This window comes from Mus caroli, unplaced genomic scaffold (assembly GCF_978045245.1).
Source record: "Mus caroli unplaced genomic scaffold, Mus_caroli_1 scaffold_14, whole genome shotgun sequence".
NCBI lineage: Eukaryota > Metazoa > Chordata > Mammalia > Rodentia > Muridae > Mus > Mus caroli.
In genome coordinates this window covers 4,758,651-4,786,510 of record NW_028227269.1, presented here as the reverse complement: position 1 = coordinate 4,786,510, position 27,860 = coordinate 4,758,651, and the positions used below count along the sequence as shown (strand labels likewise).

At 40.9% G+C, this 27,860-nt stretch overlaps 1 protein-coding gene across 9 annotated transcripts in view; it reads left to right on the top strand.

The window, feature by feature from the left end:
- Tdrd15 (tudor domain containing 15) overlaps nucleotides 1-27,860 on the top strand; it is a 369,751-nt gene that overhangs the window by 315,023 nt on the left and 26,868 nt on the right. For all 9 annotated transcript variants that reach the window (XR_015045178.1, XR_015045179.1, XR_015045168.1 and 6 more), the window contains 2 exons: nucleotides 21,149-22,405; nucleotides 24,550-24,685. The gene's annotated coding sequence lies outside the window, so the exon portion shown is untranslated. The remainder of the gene's footprint in view (nucleotides 1-21,148; nucleotides 22,406-24,549; nucleotides 24,686-27,860) is intronic.

Below are 27,860 nucleotides of genomic sequence, written 5' to 3'. Positions count from 1 at the left end.
TTATATTTGCATTTTTCAGAGTTGCTTAAATGCTAACCCATTGTACCAAAACTTGCAAAACTCATAATTAGGTTTTATATAGACAAGGAGATGGATGGGACACTTCATTCCATAAACACATTACATTTGGTTCATGGCCCATTACTTTGATTCCAGTGTTTTGCTACAACCAGCATCTTTTTGCATGTCTTCTGATTCACATGTGCAAAAGTTCCTTTGGCTAAATAGAAATCCATTTTGTGGTAATTGGATGGGTTCAGTTTCAAATCTACTAGTGTCAGATGTCTATCTAAAGTGATTTTACTAATTTACAGATTTTCTGGCAATACTGGAGAACTATTATATCTGCATATCTTTACCAACATGTATTAACTGTTGAGGCTTGGCTACATAAAATTCCTGAGCAGTGTTGGTCACTTACAGTAAGCTTGCCTAAAGCTCTTTCTATGACAGTTACCATCATTACTATTCTCCTGTGTCTTGGCATTTGATGACTCATCATCCAATGAGTCCATCCTTAGAGCTATTATAGTAACACGAGGAGATATATGATCTGAAAGGGCAGTGATTTGGCCAGGGAAAGAGCTGTGATGGGTACTTATCCCTAGTTGACTCCAGTCTGAGTATGATTTCCATGATGATGTTCCTCCACCATGTCAACTACATTTAGTGGTATCTTATACTCTATACAAAGTTTGAAAGATAAAAGCATCCACAGGTCTTTCTTCCTCCTAAGCTCCATATGGTCTGTGGGTTGTATCATGGGCATTGTGAATTTTGGGGCCAATATCCACTTATCAGTGAATACATATCACATATGTTCTTTTGTTCCTAGATTACCTCACTCAGGATGATATTTTCTAGTTCCATCCATTTGCCTGAGAATTTCATGAATTCATTGTTTTTAATAGCTGAGTAGTACTCCATTGTGCAAATATACCACATTTTCTGTATCCATTCTTCTGTTGAGGGACATCTGGGTTGTTTGCAGCTCTGGCTCCTACAAATAAGGCTGCTACAAACATGGTGGAGCACGTGTCCTTGGGTATGGTAGAGTATCTTTGGGGTATATGTCTAGGAGTGGTATCACTTGTTCTTCTGGTAGAACAATTTCCAATTTCCTGAGGAACTGCCAGACTGATTTCCAGAGTGGTTGTACCAGCTTGCAATCCCACCAGCAATGGAGGAGTGTTCCTCTTTCTCCACATCCTCACCAGCATCTGCTGTCACCTGAGTTTTTTTTCTTAGCCATTCTGATTGTTGTGAGGTGGAATCTCAGGGTTGTTTTTATCTGCATTCCCCTGATGACTAAGGGAATCCATCCTGTCTGCAGACACCAAACCTGATATTGTTGCTGTGGCCAAGAGACCCTTTCTGATAGGAGCCTGGTGTGGCTGCTTCATGGGAGGTTTAGCCAGCAACTGAAGAATGCAAGATGTGGATGCTTGGAGCCAACTATCAGACTGAGCTCAGGGTCTCTGATGGGAGAGCTGGCAGAAGAACTGGAGAAGCTGAGGAGGATTGCAACTTCATAGAAAGAACAATGTCAGCTGGCCAGACCACCTAGTGCTCCCAGGGTCTAGACTACCAATCACGGACTGTACAGGGAGGGATCCATGGCTCCAGATACATAGGTAGCAGAGGGTGGCCTTGTCTGACATCAATGGGAGGAGGTCTCCTCTTCCCTTGGTCCCATGGAGTTTTGATGCTTCAGTGTAGGGGGATGCTGGAGGGGTGGGGTGGGAAAGGGTAGGTGGGTAGGGGATCACTTTCATAGAGGCAAAGTGGAGGGAAGAGAGGGAGATTGTGGGATGGTAGGGGGTTGGAGGCATAACCAGGAAGTGGGATATTATTTGAGATGTAAAGGAATGAAATGATTAATATAAAAAGTCTGAAAGATTAATAGTTAAGGTGCTTACTGTTTAACCATGAGTATCTAAATTTCAAATCAGCACTCATGTAAGAGCTGGACATGGCATCAAAATCTGCAGTCCCTAAAGTTGGAGGCAGAGAGAGATCAATTCCATAGGCTCCCTGGGCAGCCAGTTCAGCAGAAATTTGAGTTACAGTTTCAGTGAGAGTTTCTCTCAAAAATCCAAAGAGGCAAGCCAAAGAATAGCATTCCTAACACTGACCTCTGGCCTCTATGTGATCAAACATAGGTAAATTCACCTACACACATAGACGTGTGTGTGTGTGTGTGTGTGTGTGTATGTGTGTGTGTGTGTGTGTGTGTGTGTGTGTAAGTGCGCACTTGTGCACATGCACACACGTGGGGATGCATGTGTGTCCCATATGCATGCATATACTTCATATTCCACAGACACACAAGAAAGAAAACACTGACAGAAAGAAAAAGAAAGACATTAAAGGAGGAAAATGAGAACTGATTTTAATCATTCTGTTTCACGGGAGCATTAGTAACCACATGGTCTTTCCTAAAAGGTGACTGCTGTACATGCTATGCCATGCCTTTCCCCAGCCTATCCCTGGTCCATCCTTGTGGTCTCGCAGGAAGAGCCAAACAACCTTTACAGTTCCAGAATGGGGAAACAGATGTCTGCAGCTGGATTGTGGAGTGCAGGCTCCCACCTCCCACAGGCTACCCAGAGGCACGTTTCTTTCCTCACCTGCTCTGTGAGCCAAGAATGCTGCAGTAGACTCCCTGGGCCAAGCACTGCCTCATCTGACAGGCCATAATTTGGGTCATTACACTCTCCCATGGGCAGTAATGACATTTTTTCTTTTCTAGACACGACCGCTGTGCATTTGCCTCATGGGAGGGGAGACTTGATTACTCCATCTCCTTGGCAGTCCCCCTGCAGGCCTGTAAGCACACAGGACTGCATCTTGGGGCTGCTGCCTGGGGCAGGTCAAGTAGTCTGTTCTGTGGTGCTTGTCTTGTCGGCACTTGGTGGTGGTGGGTTCTCTCCAAAGTGTCACATTCTAAAAGATTGTGGATTGAGAATAGTGTGGGAATTGCACCAGGCCACAGGGAAAGTGTGCCCACTCAAAGGTAGATGTTTGCTTTGCCCAGAGAGGTGCTTGTGTGACCAAGTGCAAAGGGAGGGCTGTCACCGAGGCTCTGAAATAGAAGAGTTGCTAAATAACCTGACATGGTTCAATTGTCTTCAAAACCTCATTTGGATGAACACTGGAGAAAGAGAGAGGGAGGAGAGGAGGAATAGAAGAAGAAAAGAAGAAAGGAAGGAAGGAAGGAAGGAAGGAAGGAAGGAAGGAAGGAAGGAAGGAAGGAAGGAAGAGAGGAAGGAACTCATCTTCAGGAAAAATTATATCATGGGCAAGCTGGAGGGTGCAGCTAGCATCCAAGGCACAGAGAGTCTCAAGTGAGAGGCAGGCTGGTGACAGATACATATAATTCTGGCTTTGCCTTTAAGTCCTGTTAGACTGTCAGCTTCCCCTTCGGCAGCACTTAAACGACATGGTGTGGCTCAATGGATTAATCGTGCTGACCTGAAGGTCAGATAAAATGGGATCCAGTGATGCTCTGCCAATTGCTTCTTTAGGAATGTTGGCAAGATGTCATATTGTAAAGCCAGTGCCTTATTTGTCAAATGAGGAACTGCTCTCAGAGTCACACTATGGTATTTTATGACTCTAAGAAGGAGCCATATTTCTATAAAACTGCCAGAAGGGTGTGGCTGCCTGTGGCAAATACTGCTTCCTTCCTGGTCCAAGAGCCCTGAGCTGCAAATAACCCTTGGTCATTCTTGAATTACTCTAAGCCCTGGTTATGGACCCACCATTGTTATTTCTGGCTGCTATACAAATATTTCATAAATCATGTGATTTAAAAAACAAGGTTTTATTTATCATGGATCTGGAGGCTGGAAATGTTAGACTAGCTACTAGCAGGGTAGGATTCTAGATAGCTATCCTGCTGTTGTCTCCCCACTCGGCAGAAAGACAGCAAGAGTTCTTCAGGTCCCTTTAAAAGGGCTATGAATCACATCTGTGAGGATTCTATCACACCTTCCAATGATCTCATTAAAGCCTTATCTACCATTATTAGTGTGTGTGTGTGTGTGTGTGTGTATCTTGTGAATAGGGTAACTAGGATTTAACCAGGAGTTTTGGAGGTTGGAAGGACATATATGTTCACTCCATTGCAGAACTCCATTGACACCTATGTGAACACCAGAAATCCTATGAGCCAGACTGGACCAACCAGACCCTGCTCATTCTTACTCTGTTTAGTATAAGGTATTGAACCTGGGTCCTAGTTAGATACATGGTCTACCATTGACCTCACATCAATGCATCTCAGATCTTGCATCTACTTTTCCTTTTGAGATAGAATCCTACTAAGGTGACCAGGTTGGATTTGAACTTAATATCCTTCTGTATCACTTTCCAGAATAGCTAGTCTCATAGGCTGGGACCTTCTGTCTATCTCTTCTCACAAACTTGGTTTTCAGACTGTTAGTAGTTTAACTTTTTAAAAATAATTAGCTTTTAAAAATTAACTTAGTAGGCCATCACTGGAAAGAGAGGCCCATTGGACACGCAAACTTTATATGCCCCAGTACAGGGGAACGCCAGGGCCAAAAAGTGGGAATGGGTGGGTAGGAGAGTGGGGGGGGGGGAGGGTATGGGGGACTTTTGGCATAGCATTGGAAATGTAATTGAGGAAAATACGTAATAAAAAAAAGGAAAAAAATTAGCTTAATGTTTGGAAGCCATTACTTTTTTTTTCTAGAGTTATTTCTCTGTATGTGGGAAGCATGGATGCACGTGCCTTTAATATGGCTAAATCGATATTTCTGTGAGCACTGAAAGGCCTTGGACTCTGGTCTGGTTCCAAGGGATCCCCCCTCACTCTCTTCATACTCCTAATCATATAGTCTCTAAAATACATGTTTCATTGTGTTACTCTCCTAAAATCTGATCTCCAAATGATTGCTGTTATTGGCTGAAGTTACAGGATGTGTTGGATTTGGGGGAAATCATAATAGAGCATTAAATAAAACCTTCCATTTCTGAGCATCATTACATGAGAAACCTACTCTGATACCATGGTTGGTTTGGGCTGCTTCTGTGAGATGAAATGACTCAAGGAAAAGGGGCAACTCTAGAAACATTAGCAGATATTCAAGCATGCATGTGCCTAACAAAACCGCGAGCGTGCGCATGCGCACGCACACACACACACACATTACAGAAGCATATACTCACATACTCCAGATGCATACAAATACACACTGCAAAAGCATATACCTATACACATACATTGCAGAAGCATTCATACACACACCCACACATACATTCAATGTAGTAGTACACACCCATATGCTCTGCAGATACTGACACACACTGGTGATGCACACTTACATGCACACCTTGGTTGAGAGACAGCAATGAAGACTGAAGTTGACCTTTGTTCCTCTTCTTCCTCTATCTTTTGAAACTGTCCACTTGCTTTGCCAGGAATGTTTAGCAGCACAAACTGAGCACATGGTATTATTTCATTTCCCTTTTGATTCTGACTCTGTCTGATTTAAGTCACACAGGCACTCTGCTCAGCCACTAGAGAACAGGGACTTTTGCCTTCTCAGTTTTGATTTTGTTCTACAATCTAGCACAATTCAAGTATGGTATGGTATGAATCATTGTCCTTATTAAGTAAGGAGATTGGATGGGATAGCCACATTCATTCTTCTTCATTTTTCTTTATTTCTTTTCCTTATTTGCATTTCATTCTAATCACAGCCCACTCTCTCTTCTCTGCCAACTTCTGCCCTTGCAAATCCCTTATCCCTTTACCCCTTCCTCTGAGAGAAAGGGAAACCCAACCTGGATACCACCTTACCATGGGATATCGAGCCCCAGCTGCAGAACTAAACACCTCCTCTCCCACTGAGGTCCAACCAGGAGGTCCAGGTAGGGGAAGGGATTATAATGGCAGGCAAAATAGTCAGAGACATCCTCAACTCCAATTCTTAAAAGCCCACATGAAGACCAAGCTGCACTTCCACTACAAATATGCTGGGGGCCTAGGTCTAGCCCAAGCATTCCCTTTGGTTTGTGATTTATTTTCTGTGAGCCTCCATAGAGCCTCCTCCTCTAGATCTGCTTATGTTGTCCTTTCCCCCTCTGGCTCACTCAATTCTATCACCAACTCTTCTGCAAGATCCCTGAACTCCAATTGATGTTTGGCTATTGGTCTCTACATCTGTTTACATCCTCTACTGGATGAAATCTCTTGGGAGACAGTTATGCTAGGTTTCTGTCTGCAAGCATAGCAAAGTATCATTAATTCTGTCAGTGGTTGGCTCTTTCCCATATGATGGGTTGCATGATGGGCTGGTCATTGGTTGGCCATTCCTACAGTCTCTGCTCTATTGTTATCCACGATATTTTGTAGGCAGGACAAGTTTTGAGTTGAAGCTATTGTGAGTGAGTTGATGTCCCTCTCCTTCCACTGGAAGACCTGCCTGACTATAGGAGGTGGCCACTTCAGTGTCTGTATCTCCTGCTGGTAGGAATCTCAGCTACGGTCATCCCCAGAGACTCCCCATAGCCTCTTATAGCAGGTTTCCAGCTAGTCCCAGCGATTCTGATTTCTGTTTTCATTCCCAGCACACTCTTGCCTCCCTCACACCCGATTCTTATGCTCATTCTCCTCCTCATCCCCTTTTGCACTCAGTTTACCCTCCCATCTACCTCTGATGACACTTTTGTTTCCCCTTCTGAGTGATAGTCACACATTCTCTCTTGGGCCCTCCTTATTACCCAGTTTCTTTCGGTCTTTGGATTATAGCATGCTTATTCTGCACTTTAAGGACAATGTCCTATCATAAGTGAGTATATACCATACGTCTCATTCTGGGTCTGCCTTAATTCATGCAGGATGATAATTTCAAGTTTCATCCATTTGCCTGCAAATTTCATCTTTGTTTTTAATAGCTAAATAGTAATTCATTGTCTAGCATCTTTTGGGTATAATCTTAGGAGTGGTATACCTGGATCTTCAGGTAGAACTATTCCCAACTTTCCTAGAAACCACAAAATTGATTTCCAAAGTGGTTGTATGAGTTTGCACTTTCAACATCAGTAAGGAGTGTCACCTTTGCTATACATCCTCCCCAGCATGTGCTATCATTTGAGGTTTTGATCTCAGCCATTCTGACAGATATAGGATGGAATCAGAGTTGTTTCGACTGAGGACGTTGAACATCTTTAAGTGTTTCTTAGCCATTCTACATTCCTCTGTTGAGAATTTTCTTTTTTATTTCTGCACCCCATTTTTAATTGGGTTATATGGTTTGTTGATGTCTTAACTTCTTGATTTCTTTATATATTTTGGATATTAGCCCTCTGTCAGATTTAGGGTTTGTAAAGATCTTTTCCCAACCTGTAGACTGCCCCTTTGTCCTATTTATGGTATTTTTTACCTTGCAAAAGCTTTTCAATCTCATGAGGTCCCAATTGTCAATTTTGATCTTAGTTCCTGAGCCACTGGTTTTCTAGTCAGGAGTTACCTTCTGTGCCAATGCGTTTAAGGCTATTCCCCACTTTCTCTTGTATCAGATTTAGTGTATCTGTCTTTGTGTTGTGGTCTTTGATCCAGTTGGACTTGAATAGGTGTGTGGGTCTACTTCAAGGTCTTCAGTTCAATTGAATTGATCAACCTGTCTGTTTCTATACCTATAGCCATGCAGTTTTTATTACTATTGCTCTGTAGTCCAGTTCGAAATGAGGGATTGTGATAGATCCAGAAGTTATTTTATTGTACACGATTGTTTTAGCTATCCTGGGTTTTTTGTTTTTTTCCAAATGAAATTGAGAATTGTTCTCTCAAGGTCTATAAAGAATTCTGTTGGAATTTCAATGGAAATTGTGTTGAATCTGTAGATTACTTTTGGTAAGGTGGCCATTTTTACTATGTTAAATCTACCAATCAATGTACATAGGGGATCTTTCAATATTCTGATATCTTCTTCAATATATTTCTTCAGAGTCTTGAATTTCTTGTCATACAGATATTTTTCTTACTTGGTTAGAAGCACACCAGGGTATTTTATATTTTTTGTGGCTATTGTGAATGGTGTGATTTCTATCTCAGACGGTTTATTATTTGCATAGACGGGGGACTACTGTTTTTTGTTTTTTAGCTAATTTTGTATCCAGCAACTTTGCTGAAGGTGTTTGTCAGATATAGGAGTTCTCTTGTAGAATTTTCCAGGTCACTTAATGTATATTGTCACATCATCTACAAATAGTGATAGTTTGACTTCATATCCTATTCCCTTGACTTTCTTTAGTTGTACTCTTGCTCTGGCTAGAATTTCAAGTACTATGTTAAAGACATATGGAGAAAGTGGACAGTCTTGTCTTGTCCATGATTTTAGTGGAATTGCTTCAAGTTTCTCCCCTTTTAGTTTGATGTTGGTTATTGGTTTGTTGTGTATTGTGTTTATTGTGTTTAAACATGCACCTTGTATCCTTGATTAGTCCAAGAGTTTTAAAATGAAGGGGTGTTACATTTTGTCAAAACCTTTTCCCTCATCTAATGAGATGATTATGTGTGGTTTTTTTTTCTTTCAATTTGTTTATATTGTAGATTATGTTGATGGATGGGCCTGGATGTTCCTTGTTTGTCTGGACCTGACGGAGACCAGCAGAGCAGTGGATTTCTCTGTACAGCCTGCAGCTAGCTCAGGGCAGCTGAGTGAGACTCCAGGGATGGTCAGGGGAGTTAGGAAGAAGAGATCTATCCTGATTGTTCCTTGTTTGGCAGTGGTCAGACAATGGAGCTCCTGGGACAGCCCCCATTCATCCTTTTCTTTTTAATCATTGTATTTATTTATACTCCAAATGTTGCCCTTCTTCCTGGTCCCCTCTCCATGAGTACTTCACCCCATACCCACTTCCCTTTGCGTCTGAGAGGATACTCCCATTTCACTCCTCTAGCATTCTCCTTCACTGGGCCATTAGGTCTCTACAGGATTAAGCACATCCTTTTCCACTGTGGCCAGACAAGACAGTCCTTTGCTAGATATGTGCCAGGAGCCATGAACCAGGCCATGTATGCTCTTTGGTTGGTGACTTAGTTTCTAGGAGCTCTGAGGTATCTAGGTTAGTTGATACAGTTGTTTTTCCTATGGGATTGCAATCCCCTCAAGCCCCTTCAGTTCTCCCCCTAACTATTCCATAGGGGTCCCTGACCTCAGTCCAATGGTTAGCCGTAAGTATCTGCATCTGTCTCAGTCAGCTTCTGGTAGAGCCTCTTAGAGGACTGCCATGCTAGGCTCCTGTCTGCCAACACAATATGGCATCAGTAATAGTGTCCCAAGTTGGGCCAGTCTCTGGATGGCCTTTTCTTTAGTCTCTGCTTCAGTTTTGACCCTGTATTTACTTTATATAGGATCACTTCTGGGTCAGAAATTTTGAAGAGGGTTAGGTGGCCCCATGCCTCAAATGGGAGCCATGTCTATCTATTGAAAATGGTCCATCTCTCCACTGCTGGACATTTGGATCCTTGGAGCCTCTCAATCCCTGGTGTCTAGAACTTTCTCTAGATTCCCCCTGCCCCTGCATCTCATACTGCTGCCTATTTCTATTCACTCTCCTGGCTCTCTAATCTTCCCTCTTGTCTCCCCCCATACCAGATCCTGCCCCCTTTTTCTTTTCCCTTCCTTCTCCCACTAAGATCCCTCCCACCTTCTGCCACTCATGAATATTTTGTTCCTCCTCTAAGTGGGATTCAAGTATCCACACATGGGCCTTCCATCTTCTTAAGCTTCATGTAGTCTGTGAGTTGTATCATGGGTATACTGATCTTTTTGGCTAATATTTACTTATTAGTCATTCTATAGCATGTATGTCCTTTTGGTATGTGTTACCTCACTTAGGATGATATTTTCTAGTTCTGTCCATTTGTCTACAAAATTCATGATGTTCTCATTTTTAATAGCTGAGTAGTATTCCATTGGGTAAATGAACTACATTTTCTGTTTTTATTCTTCAGGACATCTGGGTTGTTTCTTGCTTCTGGCTATTACAAATAAGACTACTATAAACATGGTGGAGCACATGTCCTTGTGATATGGTGGAACATCTTTGGAGTATATGTCTTGGAGTGGTTTTGCTGTGTCTTCAGGATTTCAGTATTTTAAGGAACCTCCAGATTGACTTCCAGAATGGTTATACCAGTTTGCAATCCTACCAGCAATGGAGAAGTTTTATTCTATCTCCACATTCTCTCCAGTATGTGCTGTCACCTGGGGTTTTACACTTAGTCATTCTGATTGGTATAAGATGGAATCTCAGGATCATTTTGCATTGCCCTGATGACTAAGAATGCTGAACATTTCTTTTTTTTAAAATATATTTTATTATGTATTTTTCTCAATTACATTTCCAATGCTATCCCAAAAGTCCCCCATAACCTCCCCCCTCACCCCCATTTCCCTACCCACCCATTCCCATTTTTTTTTTTTTTTGGCCCTGGCATTCCCCTGTACTGGGGCATATAAACTTTGTGTGTCCAATGGGCCACTCTTTCCAGTGATGGCCGACTAGGCCATCTTTTGATACATATGCAGCTAGAGTCAAGAGCTCCGGGGTACTGGTTAGTTCATAATGTTGTACTACCTATAGGGTTGCACGTCCCTTTAGCATCTTGGGTACTTTCTCCAGCTCCTCCATTGGGAGCCCTGTGATCCATCCAATAGCTGACTGTGAGCATCCACTTCTGTGTTTGCTAGGCCCCGGCATAATCTCACAAGAGACAGCTATATCAGGGTCCTTTCAGCAAAATCTTGCTAGTGTATGCAATGGTGTCAGCGTTTGGAAGCTGATTATGGGATGGATCCCTGGGTATGGCAGTCTCTAGATGGTCCATCCTTTCGTCACAGCTCCAATCTTTGTTTCTGTAACAACTTCCATGGGTGTTTTGTTCTCAATTCTAAGAAGGGGCACAGTGTCCCCACTTTGGTCTTCATTCTTCATGAGTTTCATGCATTTAGCAAATTGTATCTTATACCTTGGGTATCCTAAGTTTTGGGCTAATATCCACTTATCAGTGCGTACATATTGTGTGAGTTCCTTTGTGATTGTGTTACCTCACTCAGGATGATGCCCTCCAGGTCCATCCATTTGCCTAGGAATTTCATAAATTCATTCTTTTTAATAGCTGAGTAGTACTCCATTGTGTAAATGTACCACATTTTCTGTATCCATTCCTCTGTTGAGGGGCATCTGGGTTCTTTCCAGTTTCTAGCTATTATAAATAAGGCTGCTATGAACATAGTGGAGCATGTGTCCTTCTTACTGGTTGGAACATCTTCTGGATATATGCCCAGGAGAGGTATTGCTGGATGCTCCAGTAGTTCTATGTCCAATTTTCTAAGGAACCGCCAGACTGATTTCCAGAGTGGTTGTACAAGCTTGCAATCCCACCAACAATGTAGGAGTGTTCCTCTTTCTCCACATCCTCACCAGCATCTGCTGTCACCTGAATTTTTGATCTTAGCCATTCTGACTGGTGTGAGGTGGATTCTCAGGGTTGTTTTGAGTTGCATTTCCCTAATTATTAAGGATGTTGAACATTTTTTCAGGTGCTTCTCAGTCATTCCGTATTCCTCAGGTGAGAATTCTTTGTTCAGTTCTGAGCCCCATTTTTTAATGGGGTTATTTGATTTTCTGGAGTCCACCTTCTTGAGTTCCTTATATATATTGGATATTTGTCCCCTATCTGATTTAGGATAGGTAAAGATCCTTTTCCAATCTGTTGGTGGTCTTTTTGTCTTATTGACGGTGTCTTTTGCCTTGCAGAAGCTTTGCAGTTTCATGAGGTCCCATTTATCAATTCTTGATCTTACCGTGCAAGCCATTGCTGTTCTGTTCAGGAATTTTTCCCCTGTGCCCATATCTTCAAGGCTTTTCCCCACTTTCTCCTCTATAAGTTTCAGTGTCTCTGGTTTTATGTGAAGTTCCTTGATCCACTTAGATTTGACCTTAGTACAAGGAGATAGGAATGGATCAATTCGCAATCTTCTACATGATAACAACCAGTTGTGCCAGCACCATTTGTTGAAAATGCTGTCTTTCTTCCACTGGATGGTTTTAGCTCCCTTGTCGAAGATCAAGTGACCATAGGTGTGTGGGTTCATTTCTGGGTCTTCAATTCTATTCCATTGGTCTACTTGTCTCTCACTGTACCAGTACCATGCAGTTCTTATCACAATTGCTCTGTAGTAAAGCTTTAGGTCAGGCATGGTGATTCCACCAGAGGTTCTTTTATCCTTGAGAAGAGTTTTTGCTATCCTAGTTTTTTTGTTATTCCAGATGAATTTGCAAATTGCTCTTTCTAAATCGTTGAAGAATTGAGTTGGAATTTTGATGGGGATTGCGTTGAATCTATAGATTGATTTTGGCAAGATAGCCATCTTTACAATGTTGATCCTGCCAATCCATGAGCATGGGAGATCTTTCCATCTTCTGAGATCTTCTTTAATTTCTTTCTTCAGAGACTTGAAGTTTTTATCATACAGATCTTTCACTTGCTTAGATTCACGCCAAGATATTTTATATCATTTGTGACTATTGAGAAGGGTGTTGTTTCCCTAATTTCTTTCTCAGCCTGTTTATTCTTTGTGTAGAGAAAGGCCATTGACTTGTTTGAGTTAATTTTATATCCAGCTACTTCACTGAAGCTGTTTATCAGGTTTCGGAGTTCTTTGGTGGAATTTTTAGGGTCACTTATATATACTATCATATCATCTGCAAAAAGTGATATTTTGACTTCATCTTTTCCAATTTGTATCCCCTTGATCTCCTTTTGTTGTTGAATTGCTCTGGCTAGGACTTCAAGTACAATGTTGAATAGGTATGGAGAAATTGGACAGCCTTGTCTAGTCCCTGATTTTAGAGGGATTGCTTCAAGGTTCTCACCATTTACTTTGATGTTGGCTACTGGTTTGCTGTAGATTGCTTTTATCATGGTTAGGTATGGGACTTGAATTCCTGATCTTTCCAAGACTTTTATCATGAATGGGTGTTGGATCTTGTCGAATGCTTTCTCCGCATCTAACGAGATGATCACGCGGTTTTTGTCTTTGAGTTTGTTTATATAATGGATTACTTTGATCGACTTCCGTATATTAAACCATCCCTGCATCCCTGACATGAAACCTACTTGGTCAGGATGGATGATTGCTTTAATGTGTTTTGGATTCGGTTAACAAGAATTTGATTGAGGATTTTTGCATCTATATTCATAAGGGAAATTGGTCTGAAGTTCTCTATCTTTGTTGGATCTTTCTGTGTTTTAGGTATCAGAGTAACTGTGGCTTCATAGAATGAGTTGGGTAGAGTTCCTTCTACTTCTATTTTGTGGAATAGTTTGCACAGAACTGGAATTAGATCTTCTTTGAAGGTCTGATAGAACTCTGCACTAAACCCATCTGGTCCTGGGGTTTTTTTGACTGGGAGACTATTTATGACTGCTTCTATTTCTTTAGGGGATATGGGACTTTTTAGATCATTATCTTGATCCTGATTTAACTTTGGTACCTGTTATCTGTCTAGAAATTTGTCCATTTCATCCAGGTTTTCTAGTTTTGTTGAGTATAGCCTTTTGTAGAAGGATCTGATGGTGTCTTCAGTTCCTGAAGAAGGAACTGTTGTTATGTCTCCCTTTTCATTTCTGATTTTGTTAATTAGGATGTTGTCCCTGTGCCCTCTAGTGAGTCTAGCTAAGGGTTTAGCTATCTTGTTGATTTTCTCAAAGAACCAACTCCGCGTTTGGTTAATTCTTTGAATAGTTCTTCTTGTTTCCACTTGGTTGATTTCACCCCTGAGTTTGATTATTTCCTGCCATCTACTCCTCTTGGGTGCATTTTCTTCTTTTTTTTTCTAGAGCTTTTAGATGTATTGTCAAGCTGCTAGTGTGTGCTTTCTCCAGTTTCTTTTTGTAGGCATTCAGAGCTATGAGTTTCCCTCTTAGAAATGCTTTCATTGTGTCCCATAGGTTTGGGTATGTTGTGGCTTCATTTTCATTAAACTCTAAAAAGTCTTTAATTTCTTTCTTTATTCCTTCCTTGACCAAGGTATCATTGAGAAGAGTGTTGTTCAGTTTCCATGCGAATGTTGGCTTTCCATTATTTATGTTGTTATTGAAGATCATTCTTAGTCCATGGTGGTCTGATAGGATGCATGGGACAATTTAAATATTTTTGTATCTGTTGAGGCCTGTTTTGTGACCAATTATATGGTCAATTTTGGAGAAGGTCCCGTGAGGTGCTGAAAAGAAGGTGTATCCTTTTGTTTTAGGATAAAATGTTCTGTAGATATCTGTTAAGTCCATTTGTCTCATAACTTCTGTTAGTTTCACTGTGTCCCTGTTTAGTTTCTGTTTCCATGATCTGCCCATTGATGAAAGTGGTGTGTTGAAGTTGCCCACTATTATTGTGTGAGGTGCAATGTGTGCTTTGAGCTTTACTAAAGTGTCTTTAATAAATGTGGCTGCCCTTGCATTTGGAGCATAGATATTCTGAATTGAGAGTTCCTCTTGGAGGATTTTACCTTTGATGAGTATTAAGTGGCCCTCCTTGTCTTTTTTGATAACTTTGGGTTGGAAGTCGATTTTATTCGATATTAGAATGGCTACTCCAGCTTGTTTCTTCATACCATTTGCTTGGAAAATTGTTTTCCAGCCTTTTACTCTGAGGTAGTGTCTGTCTTTTTCCCTGAGATGGGTTTCCTGTAAGCAGCAGAATGTTGGGTCCTGTTTGTGTAGCCAGTCTGTTAGTCTATTTCTTTTTATTGGGGAATTGAGTCCATTGATATTAAGAGATATTAAGGAAAAGTAATTGTTGCTTCCTTTTATTTTTGTTGTTAGAGTTGGCATTCTGTTCTTGTGGCTGTCTTCTTTTTGGTTTGTTGAGGGATTACTTTCTTGCTTTTTCTAGGTCGTGATTTCCTTCCTTGTATTGGTTTTTTTCTGTTATTATCCTTTGAAGGGCTGGATTTGTGGAAAGATAATGTGTGAATTTGGTTTTGTCGTGGAATACTTTGGTTTCTCCATCTATGGTAATTGAGAGTTTGGCCAGGTATAGTAGCCTGGGCTGGCATTTGTGTTCTCTTAGTGTCTGTAGAACATCTGTCCAGGCTCTTATGGCTTTCCTAGTCTCTGGTGAAAAGGCTGGTGTAATTCTGATAGGCCTGCCTTTATATGTTACTTGACCTTTCTCCCTTGCTGCTTTTAATATTCTATCGTTATTTAGTGTATTTGTTGTTCTGATTATTATGTGTTGGGAGGAATTTCTTTTCTGGTCCAGTCTATTCGGAGTTCTGTAGGCTTCTTGTATGATCATGGGCATCTCTTTCCTTATGTTTGGGAAGTTTTCTTCTACAATTTTGTTGAAGATATTTGCTGGCCCTTTAAGTTGAAAATCTTCCTTCTCATCAACTCCTATTATCCGTAGGTTTGGTCTTCTCATTGTGTCCTGTATTTCCTGGATGTTTTGAGTTAGGATCCTTTTGCGTTTTTTATTTTCTTTGATTGTTGTGCCAAAGTTCTCTATGGAATCTTCTGCACCTGAGATTCTCTCTTCCATCTCTTGTATTCTGTTGCTGATGCTTGCATCTATGGTTCCAGATTTCTTTCCTAGGGTTTCTATCTCCAGTGTTGCCTCACTTTGGGTTTTCTTTATTGTGTCTACTTCCCTTTTTAGGTCTAGTATAGTTTTGTTCATTTCCATCACCTGTTTGGATGTGTTTTCCTGTTTTTCTTTGAGGACTTCTACCTGTTTGGTTGTGTTTTCCTGTTTTTCTTTAAGGACTTGTAACTCTTTAGCAATGTTCTCCTGTATTTCTTTAAGTGAGTTATTAAAGTCCTTCTTGATGTCCTCTACCATCATCATGAGATATGCTTTTAAAATCCGGGTCTATCTTTTCGGTTGTGTTGGGGTGCCCAGGACTAGGTGGGGTGGGAGTGCTGCGTTCTGATGATGGTGAGTGGTCTTGAGTTCTGTTAGTTGGATTCTTGCGTTTGCCTTTCGCCATCTGGTAATCTCTGGGGCTGTGCAGAATACACTGGGCGGGGTTCCGGAACCAAGATGTCTGTTGCCAATGCTCAGGCAAAGTGTTCCCTCTCTGCTCAGACCCTTTTCCTCTGTCTGGTAGGTGGCCAGATAGATGTCTGTGGCCTGTGCAGAATACACTCTGTGGGGTCCAGGAACCAAGATGTCTGTTGCTGATGCTCAGGCAAAGCGCTCCCTCTCTGCTCAGACCCCTTTCCACTGGCTGGAAGGTGGCCGGATGTCAGGGGCCTGTGCAGAATACATGCAGCGGGGTCCTGGAACCAAGATGTCTGCTGCCGATGCACATGCAAAGCGTTCCTGGGCTGGTCGGATCCCTAACCATTGGCCAGAAAAGTGGCCAGCTGTCTGGGGCCCGAAAAGGGGGCTGCCTTAGAAGCTCTGTGGCTCCCCCCGTCCCAGAAGCTTTTAGCTTCTGTATTCCGTACTCTCACCTGTGCAGAATACACTCGGCGGGGTCCCAGAACCAGGATGTCTGCTGCTGATGCTCAGGCTAGGTGCTCCCTCTCCGCTCAGACCCCTTTCCTCCCTGAACATTTCTTTAAGTACTTCTCATCCATTTGTGATTCCTTAGTTGAGAATTCTTTGTTTATCTCTATACCCCATTTTAAAATTGGGTTATTTGTTTTTCTGGAGTCTAACATCTTGAGTTCTTTGTATATCCTTGATATTAGCCCTATATCAGATGTGGGGGTGGTGAAGATCTTTTCCCAGTCTATATGTTGCCATTTTATCTTATTGACAGTAACCTTTGCCTTATAGAAACTTTTCAGTTTGATGAAGTCCCATTTATCACTCGCTAATTTTAGAGCCCGAACTATTGGTGTTCTGTTCAGGAAATTTTCTTAGGTGCCAATGCATTTGAGGCTATCTCTTCTATTGAGTTCAGTGTATCTGGTTTTTTTTTTTTTAATTTTTAATATTTTTTTATTACGTATTTTCCTCAATTACATTTCCAATGCTATTCCAAAAGTCCCCCATACCCCCCCTCCTTCCCTACCCACCCATTCCCATTCTTTTGGCCCTGGCATTCCCCTGTATTGGGGCATATAAAGTTTGCAAGTCCAATGGGCCTCTCTTTCCAGTGATGGCCGACTAGGCCATCTTTCGATACATATGCAGCTAGAGACAAGAGCTTCGGGGTACTGGTTAGTTCATCATGTTGTTCCCCCTATAGGGTTGCATATCCCTTTAACTCCTTGGGTACTTTCTCTAGCTTCTCCATTGGGAGCCCTTTGATCCATCCAATAGCTGACTGTGAGCATCCACTTCTGTGTTTGCTAGGCCCCGGCATAGTCTCACAAGAGACAGCTATATCAGGGTCCTTTCAGCAAAATCTTGCTAGTGTATGCAATGGTGTCAGTGTTTGGAAGCTGATTATGGGATGGATCCCTGGATATGGCAGTCTCTAGATGGTCCATCCTTTCATCACAGCTCCAAACTTTGTCTGTGTAACTCCTTCCATGGTTGGGTTTTTTGTTTTTGTTTTTTTTATGTAGAGTTCCTTGATCCACTTGGACTAGAACTTTTACAAGGTGATAAATATCATCAATTTGCATTCTTCTACATGAATACTGTCAGTTAGACCAGCACCATTTGTTGAAGTTGCTTTCTTTTTTCCACTCTATGGCTTGGCTTCTTTGTCAGAGATCCAGTTTCCATAGGTGTGTAGTTTTATTTCTAGATTGATTCTATTCCATTGATTGATTTGTCTGTCTCTGTACCAATTCCATGGAGTTTTTATCACTATTGCTCGGTAGTACAGCTTGAGTGATGGTGATCCCCTAGAAGTTCCTTCATGTTAAAAATTGTTTACCCTATCCTGGGTTTTGTTTGTTTGTCCGTATGAAATTGAGAATTGCTCTTTCCATGTCTGTGAAGTATAGAGTTGATATTTTAATGTGGATTACATTGAATCTGTAGATTGCTTTTGGTAAGATGATCATTCTTAACATTTAATTCTACCTATCCATGAGCATGGGAGATCTTTCCATCTTCTGGTGTCGTCTTTGATTTCTTTCTTCAGAAACTTGAAGTCCTTGTTATACAGATTGGTTCTTGGCACGTGCTTGGTTAGAGTTACACTAAGGTATTTTATATTATTTGTGACTTTTGTGAAGTGTATTGTTTTCATCATTTCTTTCTCATCCCATTTATCTTTTGTATAAAGGAAGACTACTGATTTGTTTGAGTTAATTTTATATCCAGCCACTTTGCTGAAGTTGTTTATCAGCTGTTAGAGTTCTCTGGTAGAATTTTTGGGGGTCTCTTATCATATCATCCTGCAAATAGTGATATTCTGATTTCTTCTTTTGCATTTTATATCCCTTTGACCTCCTTTTGTTCTCTAATTGCTCTAGTAGAACTTCGAGTACTATATTGAATAAATATTGAGAGAGGGGGCAGTTTTGTCTTGTCACTGATTTTAGTGCTATTGCTTCAAGTTACTCTCCATTTTATTTGATGTTGGCTGTTGGTCTGCTATATGTTGTATTTTATTATGTCTCAGAATGTGCCTTGAATTCATGATTTCTACAAGAATTTTAACATGAAGGGGTGTTGTATTTTGTCCAAGGCTTTTTTTCATCATCTAATGAGATGAAAATGTGATTTTTTTCTTTGAGTTTGTTTATTTAGTAGATTACTTTGATGAATTTCCATATATTGATCCATCCTTGCAACCCTGGGACGAAGGCTACTTAATTGTGGCAAATGATTTCTTTGATGTTTTCTTGGATTCAGTTTGTGAGAATTTTCTTGAGTATTTTTGCATGGATTATCATAAACAAAATTTGTCTGAAGTTCTTTTTCTTTGTTGTGTCTTTGTGTGGTTTAGGTGTCAGAATAACTGTGGCTTCATAGAATGAACTAGGTAGTGTTCATTCTGTTTCTATTTTGTGTAATACCTTGAAGAATATTAGTATTAGGTCTTCTTTGAAGGTTTGGTAGGACTCTCCACTAAAATTATTTGTCCTTGGGTATTTTTTGGTTGGGAGACTCTTTTTTTTTTCTTTTGGTTTTTGAGACAAGGTGTAGCCCTGGCTGTCCTGGAACTCACTCTGCAGACCAGGCTGACCTCAAACTCAGCAATCTATCTGCCTCTTGCCTCCCAAATGCTGGGATTAAAAGCAGGCACCACCACTGCCCAGATGGTTGGGAGACATTTAATGACTTCTTGTATTTTCTTAGGCGTTATGGGACTGGTTATGTAGTTTACCTAATCTTGATTTAACTTTGGTACATTGTATCTATCTGGAAAATCATCCATTTCATCTAGATTTTCCACTTTGGTTGAGTATAGGCTTTTGTAGTAAGATATGATAATTTTTTGAATTTCCTCAGTTTCTGTTGTTATCTCTCCCTTTTGATTTTGATACTGTCTCTCTGCCCTTTAGTTAGTTTGACTAAGGGCTTATCTATCTTGTTGATTTTCTCAAAAACAAGACAAAACAAAACAAAACAATACTCTTGGTTTTGTTGTTTATTTGTACTGTTATCTTTGTTTCTAATTGTTTGATTTCTGCCCTGATTTGATCATTTCCTGCTGTCTGCTCCTCTGTGTGCTTGTTTCTTTTTCTTCTAGAGCTTTCAGGTATGCTGCGAAATTGCTAGAGTAGGATCTCTCCAATTTCTTTATGAAGTCACTAAGTGCTATGAGATTTCCTCTTAGCACTGTTTTCATTGTGCCTCATATGTTTGGGTACGCTATGGTCTGATTTCCATTAAATTCCAGAAAGTCTTTAATTTATTTATTTCTTCCCTGACTAAGTTATTATTGAGTAGAGAGTTACTCAGTTTCCATGAGTATGTAGGCTTTTTGTTATTTTTGTTGGTATGGAAGTCTTAGTTAGTGGTGATCTTATAGAATGTATGTAAGGGAAAGATTTTCTTTTTTCATTTTTTCTTTTATTAGGTATTTATTTCCTTTACATTTCCAATGCTATCCCAAAAGTCCTCCACATGCTCCCCCACCCACTCCCCCACCCACCCATTCCCACTTCTTGGTCCTGTCGTTCCCCTGTACGGAGGCATATAAAGTTTGCACGACCAATGGGCCTCTCTTTCCACTGATGGCCAATTAGGCCATCTTCTGATTCATATGCAGCTAGAGACATGAGCTCGGGGGGGGGTGTGTACTGGTTAGTTCATATTGTTGTTCCACCTATAGGATTGCAGATCCCTTTAGCTCCTTGGGTACTTTCTCCAGCTCCTCCATTGGGGGCCCTGTGATCCATCCAATAGCTGACTGTGAGCATCCACTTCTGTGTTTGCTAGGCCCTGGCATAGTCTCACAAGAGACAGCTGTATCTGGGTCCTTTCAGCAAAATCTTGCTAGTGTATGCAATGGTGTCAGCGTTTGGAGGCTGATTATGGTATGGATCCCCGGATATGGCAGTCTCTAGATGGTCCATCCTTTCGTCTCAGCTCCAAACCTTGTCTCTGTAACTCCTTCCATGGGTGTTTTGTTCCCAATTCTAAGAAGGGGCAAAGTGTCCACACTTTGGTCTTCGTTCTTCTTGAGTTTCATGCATTTAGCAAATTTTATCTTGTATCTTGGGTATTCTAAGTTTCTTGGCTAATATCCACTTATCAGTGAGTACATATTGTGTGAGTTCCTTTGTGATTGGGTTACCTCACTCAGGATGATGCCCTCATTTTCTATCATGAACAAAGAGGCAGCACCTTGAATGCCAGCCATTGACATTAGGCATATCAGGCTGGACTGTCAGACTTGGCTGTAGTGTGAGTACAACTGGGGAATGGGTGAGTTAATCTTTTCTTGCCCAGAGTATCAGGAATTCACTATATGGCACTAGGGTTACTGGAGTCTTCATTTCATTATCTATGTATGATGTCTTAACCTCTTTGGATTAAATAAGGGCAAACTAAGGGCAAAAGCTATAAAGAGAAGATCTTGCTTCAGGGCTCAGTCTAGCTTCTAGACTCAAGGATGAACCACCAGTGAGATAGGAAGAAATCTATCTGGCTTCCCAGCCTCAGATTTTTCAACTTAACATGAGGAAAAATTCTAAACTCATTTTCTGCTTTAATAGTTTAATTGCAGATTTTTTTTCCCATAGAAAAGCTGTGGATGTGCGCCTTCTCTCAGGTGTGAGTTGAATGATCTCTCCTCTACTGCTCTGGAATGCTGGGAGTACTGATGGCTGCAGCTCTCCAACTGTGATCTCTCTCAGTATCACCTCAGCTGAAAAAGACCTCCTGTCTGAGGTTACCAGCTTCTTCCCTGGAGGCTCATTTCATCTAATGTTTTCATACAGTATTTTGATAAATTGGACAGAGAGGTACTAGCCACGCTTTATTAGATCTCTAGACCTTCTTGCAGAGAGCAAATACCTGATATAAAAGATATTCTTGGAAGAAGGATTTATTCATTTGGCTAATGGTTTGAAAAAGTAGTATCCACTGATGGTAAGGAAGACATGGCAGAACTGATAATGCTGTGAGCCTGATGATAGAACTCTACACAGCTCAGAAGATTATGGGGCACAGAAACGAAAGTGCAAGTACTTCTCTGACATACTAGTCTAGTCAACCCCTTTTTCTTTATTATAGAACCTTAGTCTATGGAATGGTGAATCACATATTCAGTGCAGGGTTATTCCCACCCTCAGTAAATTGTCCTTAGAAATGTCCTCACACTCATACCAAGAGGACACTAATGCCCCAGTCATCATTGATTCTAATCATGTAGGCAATCAAAAGTAATAATACACCTTCCAGAGATTATAGAAATCATGTCAACATTTATGAGGAATATAGGCCCTTAAAGATCAGAAGAATAACACACATAAGGAAAGATGCTAAACATGAAGAACTTATGAAGGTGGTCAGAAGACTCATTGTGATTAATACTAAACAATCCTGCAAGGTCTCTAGGACTTGATTTAACATCCTAGGGTGGCTCTAAGAAACGTGGAAAAAGCTATGACTTATATTATGATGCCAGACATATGAATTTCTACCCCATCTGAGGAATAAGAAGGCTCATAAAGAGAAGCATGTTAGAATATGAAGCACCATGTAATTTGGAAAACTCCCTAACTGGCTATGCTTTGTGGGTAGACCCAGAAGATGATATCCTTCTCAAAGCAATAAGAATTGTACCAGAGAAAATATCAACATCTCCCAGAACTCATCAGTAGCTCACTCTGAAGATAAAGGCTAACAGATGAAGTATTTCACAAACTAATAATGATAAGGTGATCAAATTCCCCATATGATAAAGACTGGGCATCAGTGCTTAGTGATCAGAAGAAAAATGTTCAAAACTATGTTAATGAAGTAAGACCACAGTAATTCTTGTGAGCAGCATCCAGGTAAGTAGATACATGGGTCTGGAAACCAACATTTGTTAAAAGGATTGGTGGATTTCATCAAACCCTATAAAATACTTGGGGGGTTGTGCTTTCTGTTTTTACAACCAAGTTCTTGGTAGTTTTAGATAATTAGGTCCTGGTTTCTAGAAGGTAAAGGCTTACATCAGTAAGACTGACAGAATTAAACATTGAGTTTCATTGCCACCAGGCTCTTGAACTTCAAGTGTGAATAGATTAGCAGGTAAGAGAAGATTTATAGTCATGCGGGGGGTAATAGACATTGATATCTCAGGGATGGATGCTGGAACATAATATGGATAGGAAAAATAGGTTTTAGATTGGGTCTTCCATAGTACTCATTTGCCTAATTTTAATAGTAGATGGACAAGCATGGATGGTAGCTGTGGACTGAGAAAAGCATGGGGACTACAGGCTGAGATCAGATCAATTAAGGGGATCTAGGCCATAGTAGAGGTGCCTGTGGAGGAAAGGGGAACTGAGGATACAGAGTAAGGATAGAGACGCTTGGCTCAGTCCACGTTTGAGAACGGGTACAGTCTGTCCCACTGTTTGTCTGTTTAGAAATTTAGCCTCCTGTGAGTGTTGGTGGTACTAATTTCAGAACAACTTTTCTTCTTATATTTTTAAAAAATATTTTTATTAATAGCATTAAATGTTATTAATAAAAACAGTGTACAATTTTATACCTGTGGAATTTTACATGTAGGTTAAAATTGTCACATATTCAAAATTGAGCATTTATACAAATTGTTACAGAACAACATCCAGGAGAATAAATAAGAAAAACAAATGGTACTGCTTTTTAAAATTAGCTATCCTTTGGGGGATTTCATATATGTATATAATGAAATATGATCATACCTAACCCCCATCTTTCCATCAGAAGTCCCCCTTATCCCTGCAATATGCCTCTTCCTAAATTCCTGGGTGTTTTGTTTTGTTTTGTTTTGTTTGTTTTTTTCAGGGGCATAACCCACTATGTCCACTTAGTGCTGTTCCTACATGTGTACAGTGAGGGGCCATGCCCTTCAGTGTAGGAACTACCAATGGTCACACACTCCTACCAAAGAAAGGTTCTATGTCTCCACCCTAGCAAATAGCTGCCAATAGATCCTCAGTAAAGGATGGAGCCTGGAGATGAACTTCCATCTATGGCAGAATTTTGTCTAGCTTGCTTCAGTGCAGGGCTTGTGCCAGTAACCACAATTGCTGTATGGTCTTAACAGCAACACCATCTCATGTCTGGAAGGCAGCATGTGTGCAGCATTCTTCCCTATCCCCAGCTCTTACACTCTTTCTGCCTTTTCTTCCTTAATGTTACTCAAGTCACAGTAGTGATAGGGTTAATGCATATGTCTCATTAGGACTGAATACGAAGTCTCCTATGCTCAACATATTGTATCCATCCACAGACTGCTAATCACTGCAAAATGAAGTTCCCCTGACCAGGATTCAAAGTATCTAGGATCTACAGATATAAAGTTAAATATTTAGATGGCAATTTAACAGCATGCCATTTAGAAAATAACAAGGGCCTATGACCTCCACAGCCTTGGGCTTTTAACCAGGGTTACAGATCCTTTCCATATATTTTCCATGACAGCATCTAACCATCTAACCACGGTTTGTGTCCCTCTACTCTCAGCCTTCTCTGAGACTTAGCCTCCGTGGTGGAGAATCTCTTTGTTAAGGTTGCCTGTTCTGAAAGCACTGGTCTCTGCATGTACTTCACTGGGCACAGTCCTGCAGAACATTCATCCCAGCTTCAGATTTCCTGGTGGATTTTACTGAGACCTTTTGACTTTATTATTAGGGTGTGGAATATGCCAGAGATGACATGATGTGTAAATGAATAGGAGTTTCTGTGTTATAATGAGATTTAATTCTTCAGAAATTAGCTGTTGGAATACATGTAGTCCATGTCTGGGTTATATAATGCACAGGAGTTATGAAATATGACAACTACTCTTCTCTCTCTCTCTCTCTCTCTCTCTCTCTCTCTCTCTCCTCCTCCTCCTCCTCCTCCTCCTCCTCCTCCTCCTCCTCCTCCTCCTCCTCCTCCATGCTTAAATCTCCATCAAAATAAGCACTTTCCTAAAAATCTCGAACTCTGTTTTTTACAGGTTTGCCCTGAAAATCTATTCTGTGGCTAAGGAGAGAGTACTGGCTCCACTTGACTAGAGGTATCTGAACAGAGCTCACCAAGTTGCTTCCGACAGCATATCCCATGGCCAATGCAATGAGCAGAGGGGCAGTGAGGTTTGTATTTTATACAAGAGAGCTGGATGATTACATGAGATTGGCAGGTGGCTGAAATAAAACCACAGTGTTTCACAATAGCTCATATGGGCTGCCTTCAAGTTGTTTGCTTATTTGCACCCAATTTTACTAGAGTATAAACAATAGTGAGACAGAAATTCCTTTCCAAAGGCATGGGACAATATGGGTAGTGGTAGATGTGAGGTATGTACTCATTTAATGAATACAATTACTGAGTATAAGGTTTTCTTTCATTGTAAAGGAAGATAATGTAAATTCCATCTTTGTTTCCTCAAAAGCCTAGAAGTGGCAAATACCTTTAGTATATTTTTTTGCGAGCATTTGGGCTACGAGAAGATCCAAAATGACATAGATTGGCATGAGCAAAGATTCAAACTGATAAATGTTAACATCCCACAGAGGTGAACTCCCTGGACTGTTTGCAGAGAATGAACTGGGAATTCTGGTCTGTGGAGTATTTCTTTTGCTGTATCTATTTTATTTTTATTCTTTGACAATTTCACACATGCATATAATGTGTTTGGATCACATTTTCTCTGAATTCCCCCATGTTATCCTCTAACCACACATCTTGATCCCTTTCTTTTCCCAACACACCCTCTTCTTGTTTTCATGTATTTTTAAAGATAATCTACTGAGTTTAATTAGGGTATTTATGTGTGCCTTAGTATGAGGTTATTTGGTTGATCATGGGCAACTTACCATTGGCAAATCACTGAAGAAAAGTGATTACCCAAATAGCCATCAATTGTCAATAACAGCTCTTCAGTTAGAGGTGATACTTCATATAGCCCTCTCCCATTTAGGCCAGAATATTGATGGCCTTGATCTTGGGCAGGTAACTGCAGTCTTGTGACTTCATAAATACAATGCCACATAATATCCAGAAAACAGTGTGTAATGATGCTCCTCTCCATCTTCTGGCTCTTGTGTCCTTTCTGGCCCCTCTCCCATCTTGTTCCCTAAGCCTTGGGATAGCTTAGTTCCAATCTTGTACTTAATTATGTGAGCTTGGCCGTACAACTTATTGCTTCCTCTTACCTCAGTATAGTTCAGGGACTTTATTTAGCTCATAATGGGTGCTCAGTAAATGGGTTAAATGGTACCTATAATGGGAATTAGGAGTAGACTCCTTATGACCTAAGGTCGTTCCTAAAGTCTACAAAGGAAAAGCATTATGAAATATCATTTCTTCCTGGCATAATATGGCTATTGCATTGCCATCATGTTGGCAGCTTTATCACTGCAATACAGTAAGTACAATGTATAGTGACAGCTTTGCATATAGTGATGTTAATGGGTATTAATTCTTCCTGAAAGAAAAAAAGATGGATATTCACCAGGTTATGACCTTGGATTTTATGAATCCTTTCTGCCAGTTCTGAAGCTGCATGTCCATATCCAGGGATCCATCCCATAATCAGCTTCCAAACGCTGACACCATTGCATACACTAGCAAGATCTTGCTGAAAGGACCCAGATATAGTTGTCTCTTGTGAGACAATGCCGGGGCCTAGCAAACACAGAAGTGGATGCTCACAGTCAGCTATTGGATGGATCACAGGGCCCCCAATGGAGAAGCTAGAGAAAGTACCCAAGGAGCTAAAGGGAACTGCAACCCCATAGGTAGATCATTATTATGAACTAACCAGTACCCCGGAGCTCTTGACTCTAGCTGCATTTGTATCAAAAGATGGCCTAGTAGGCCATCACTGGAAAGAGAGGCCCATTGGACTTGCCAACTTTATATGCCCCAGTACAGGGGAATGCCAGGGCCAAGGGGTGGGGGTGGGTGGGTGGGGGACTGGGGGGGGAGTGTATTGGGGACTTTTTGAATAGCGTTGGAAATGTAATTGAGGAAATTACCTAATTAAAAAAAAAAGAATACATAAAACATAAAAAAAAAGAGTGCATGGGAGGTGGGCGTTTTGTTAAAGACTCAACTCAAGTAGTGCAGCTTTCATGAGGTCATTAGTTATGCCAGCATGGGACCTTGAGGTGATACAGCTGTCTTGGGGTCACCTACACTGATGTAAGTAATCCAGTTCAATTCATTGGTTAACCACATTGCACTTAGGTGGTATTCTTTTATTGGTTTGATGCTGGTGCCCTTTCTAGGCTGATTGGCATTTGTTCATATCTTCTCTGAGAAAATAATGCAACTTAAGACACAGCGATCAGAAGGTAAAGCCCACAGGGTAAACCATCTCTCTTCACCTTTAATGCTATAAGATTATGGCCAGAGATCCCCCGTGCCTTCTCTGTCTAGCTTGCTCTGGGTTTGCAAGTGTTTGTTACACAGTGTCAAGTCATGGGCAAAGACATTCTGGCCAGCTCAAGGCCATTTATAAACCTGCACTCTTTTGGAGAAAAGTCAGCTGTTGAAACTATGTTTCCCAATGAGGAAGAGTTTTGCATAAAATCCTAGCTGGATAGCCACTCTCTAGACACTGTGGATAATTTCAGATTCGCAGGAAATTCTGACTGGAGGGAACATAGGACTCCTACTTAAATGCAAATCATTTTCTTCATAGGCACTACCCAGTTCCTTAAAGTCTCTCTCTATTTAATTTTCCTTTAGCTGCTTGAGTCTCAGTCCTGTATTAATGGTTCATGTGTATACTTTATGTATACAAAGTGTTTCCTCCTCCAAACTGATAGCTAGCAAAGGGGACATGATCATTTCTGGTTTTGCAACACCTGTCGCAGAATTGTGATTGACTCCAGAACAATTTAGAGAAGCCTTGGGCTGTACTTCAAGTAACTAGGAGAGAGAAAGGGACGCTTCTGCTTTCTTTCTTTAGTCTTGGTTTGCTAATGCAGAAATTAAGTGAGGCTGTGAGAGACAAGAGAGGTATCAGTTATCCCGTGAGCAATTTCTTGCATCTATCAGCATCTTTTTTAAAAAAATTTTTTAATTAGGTATTTTCTTCATTTACATTTCCAGTGCTATCCCAAAAGTCCCCCATACCCTCCCACCCTACTCTCCTACCCACCAACTCCCAGTTCTTGGCCCTGGCGTTCCCCTATACTGAGGCATATAAAGTTTGCATGACCAATGGGCCTCTCTTTCCACTGATGGCCGACTAGGCCATCTTCTAAATTGGCCTTAATTCCTGCATTCTGAGGATCTACAAAGGATGCACACAAGATG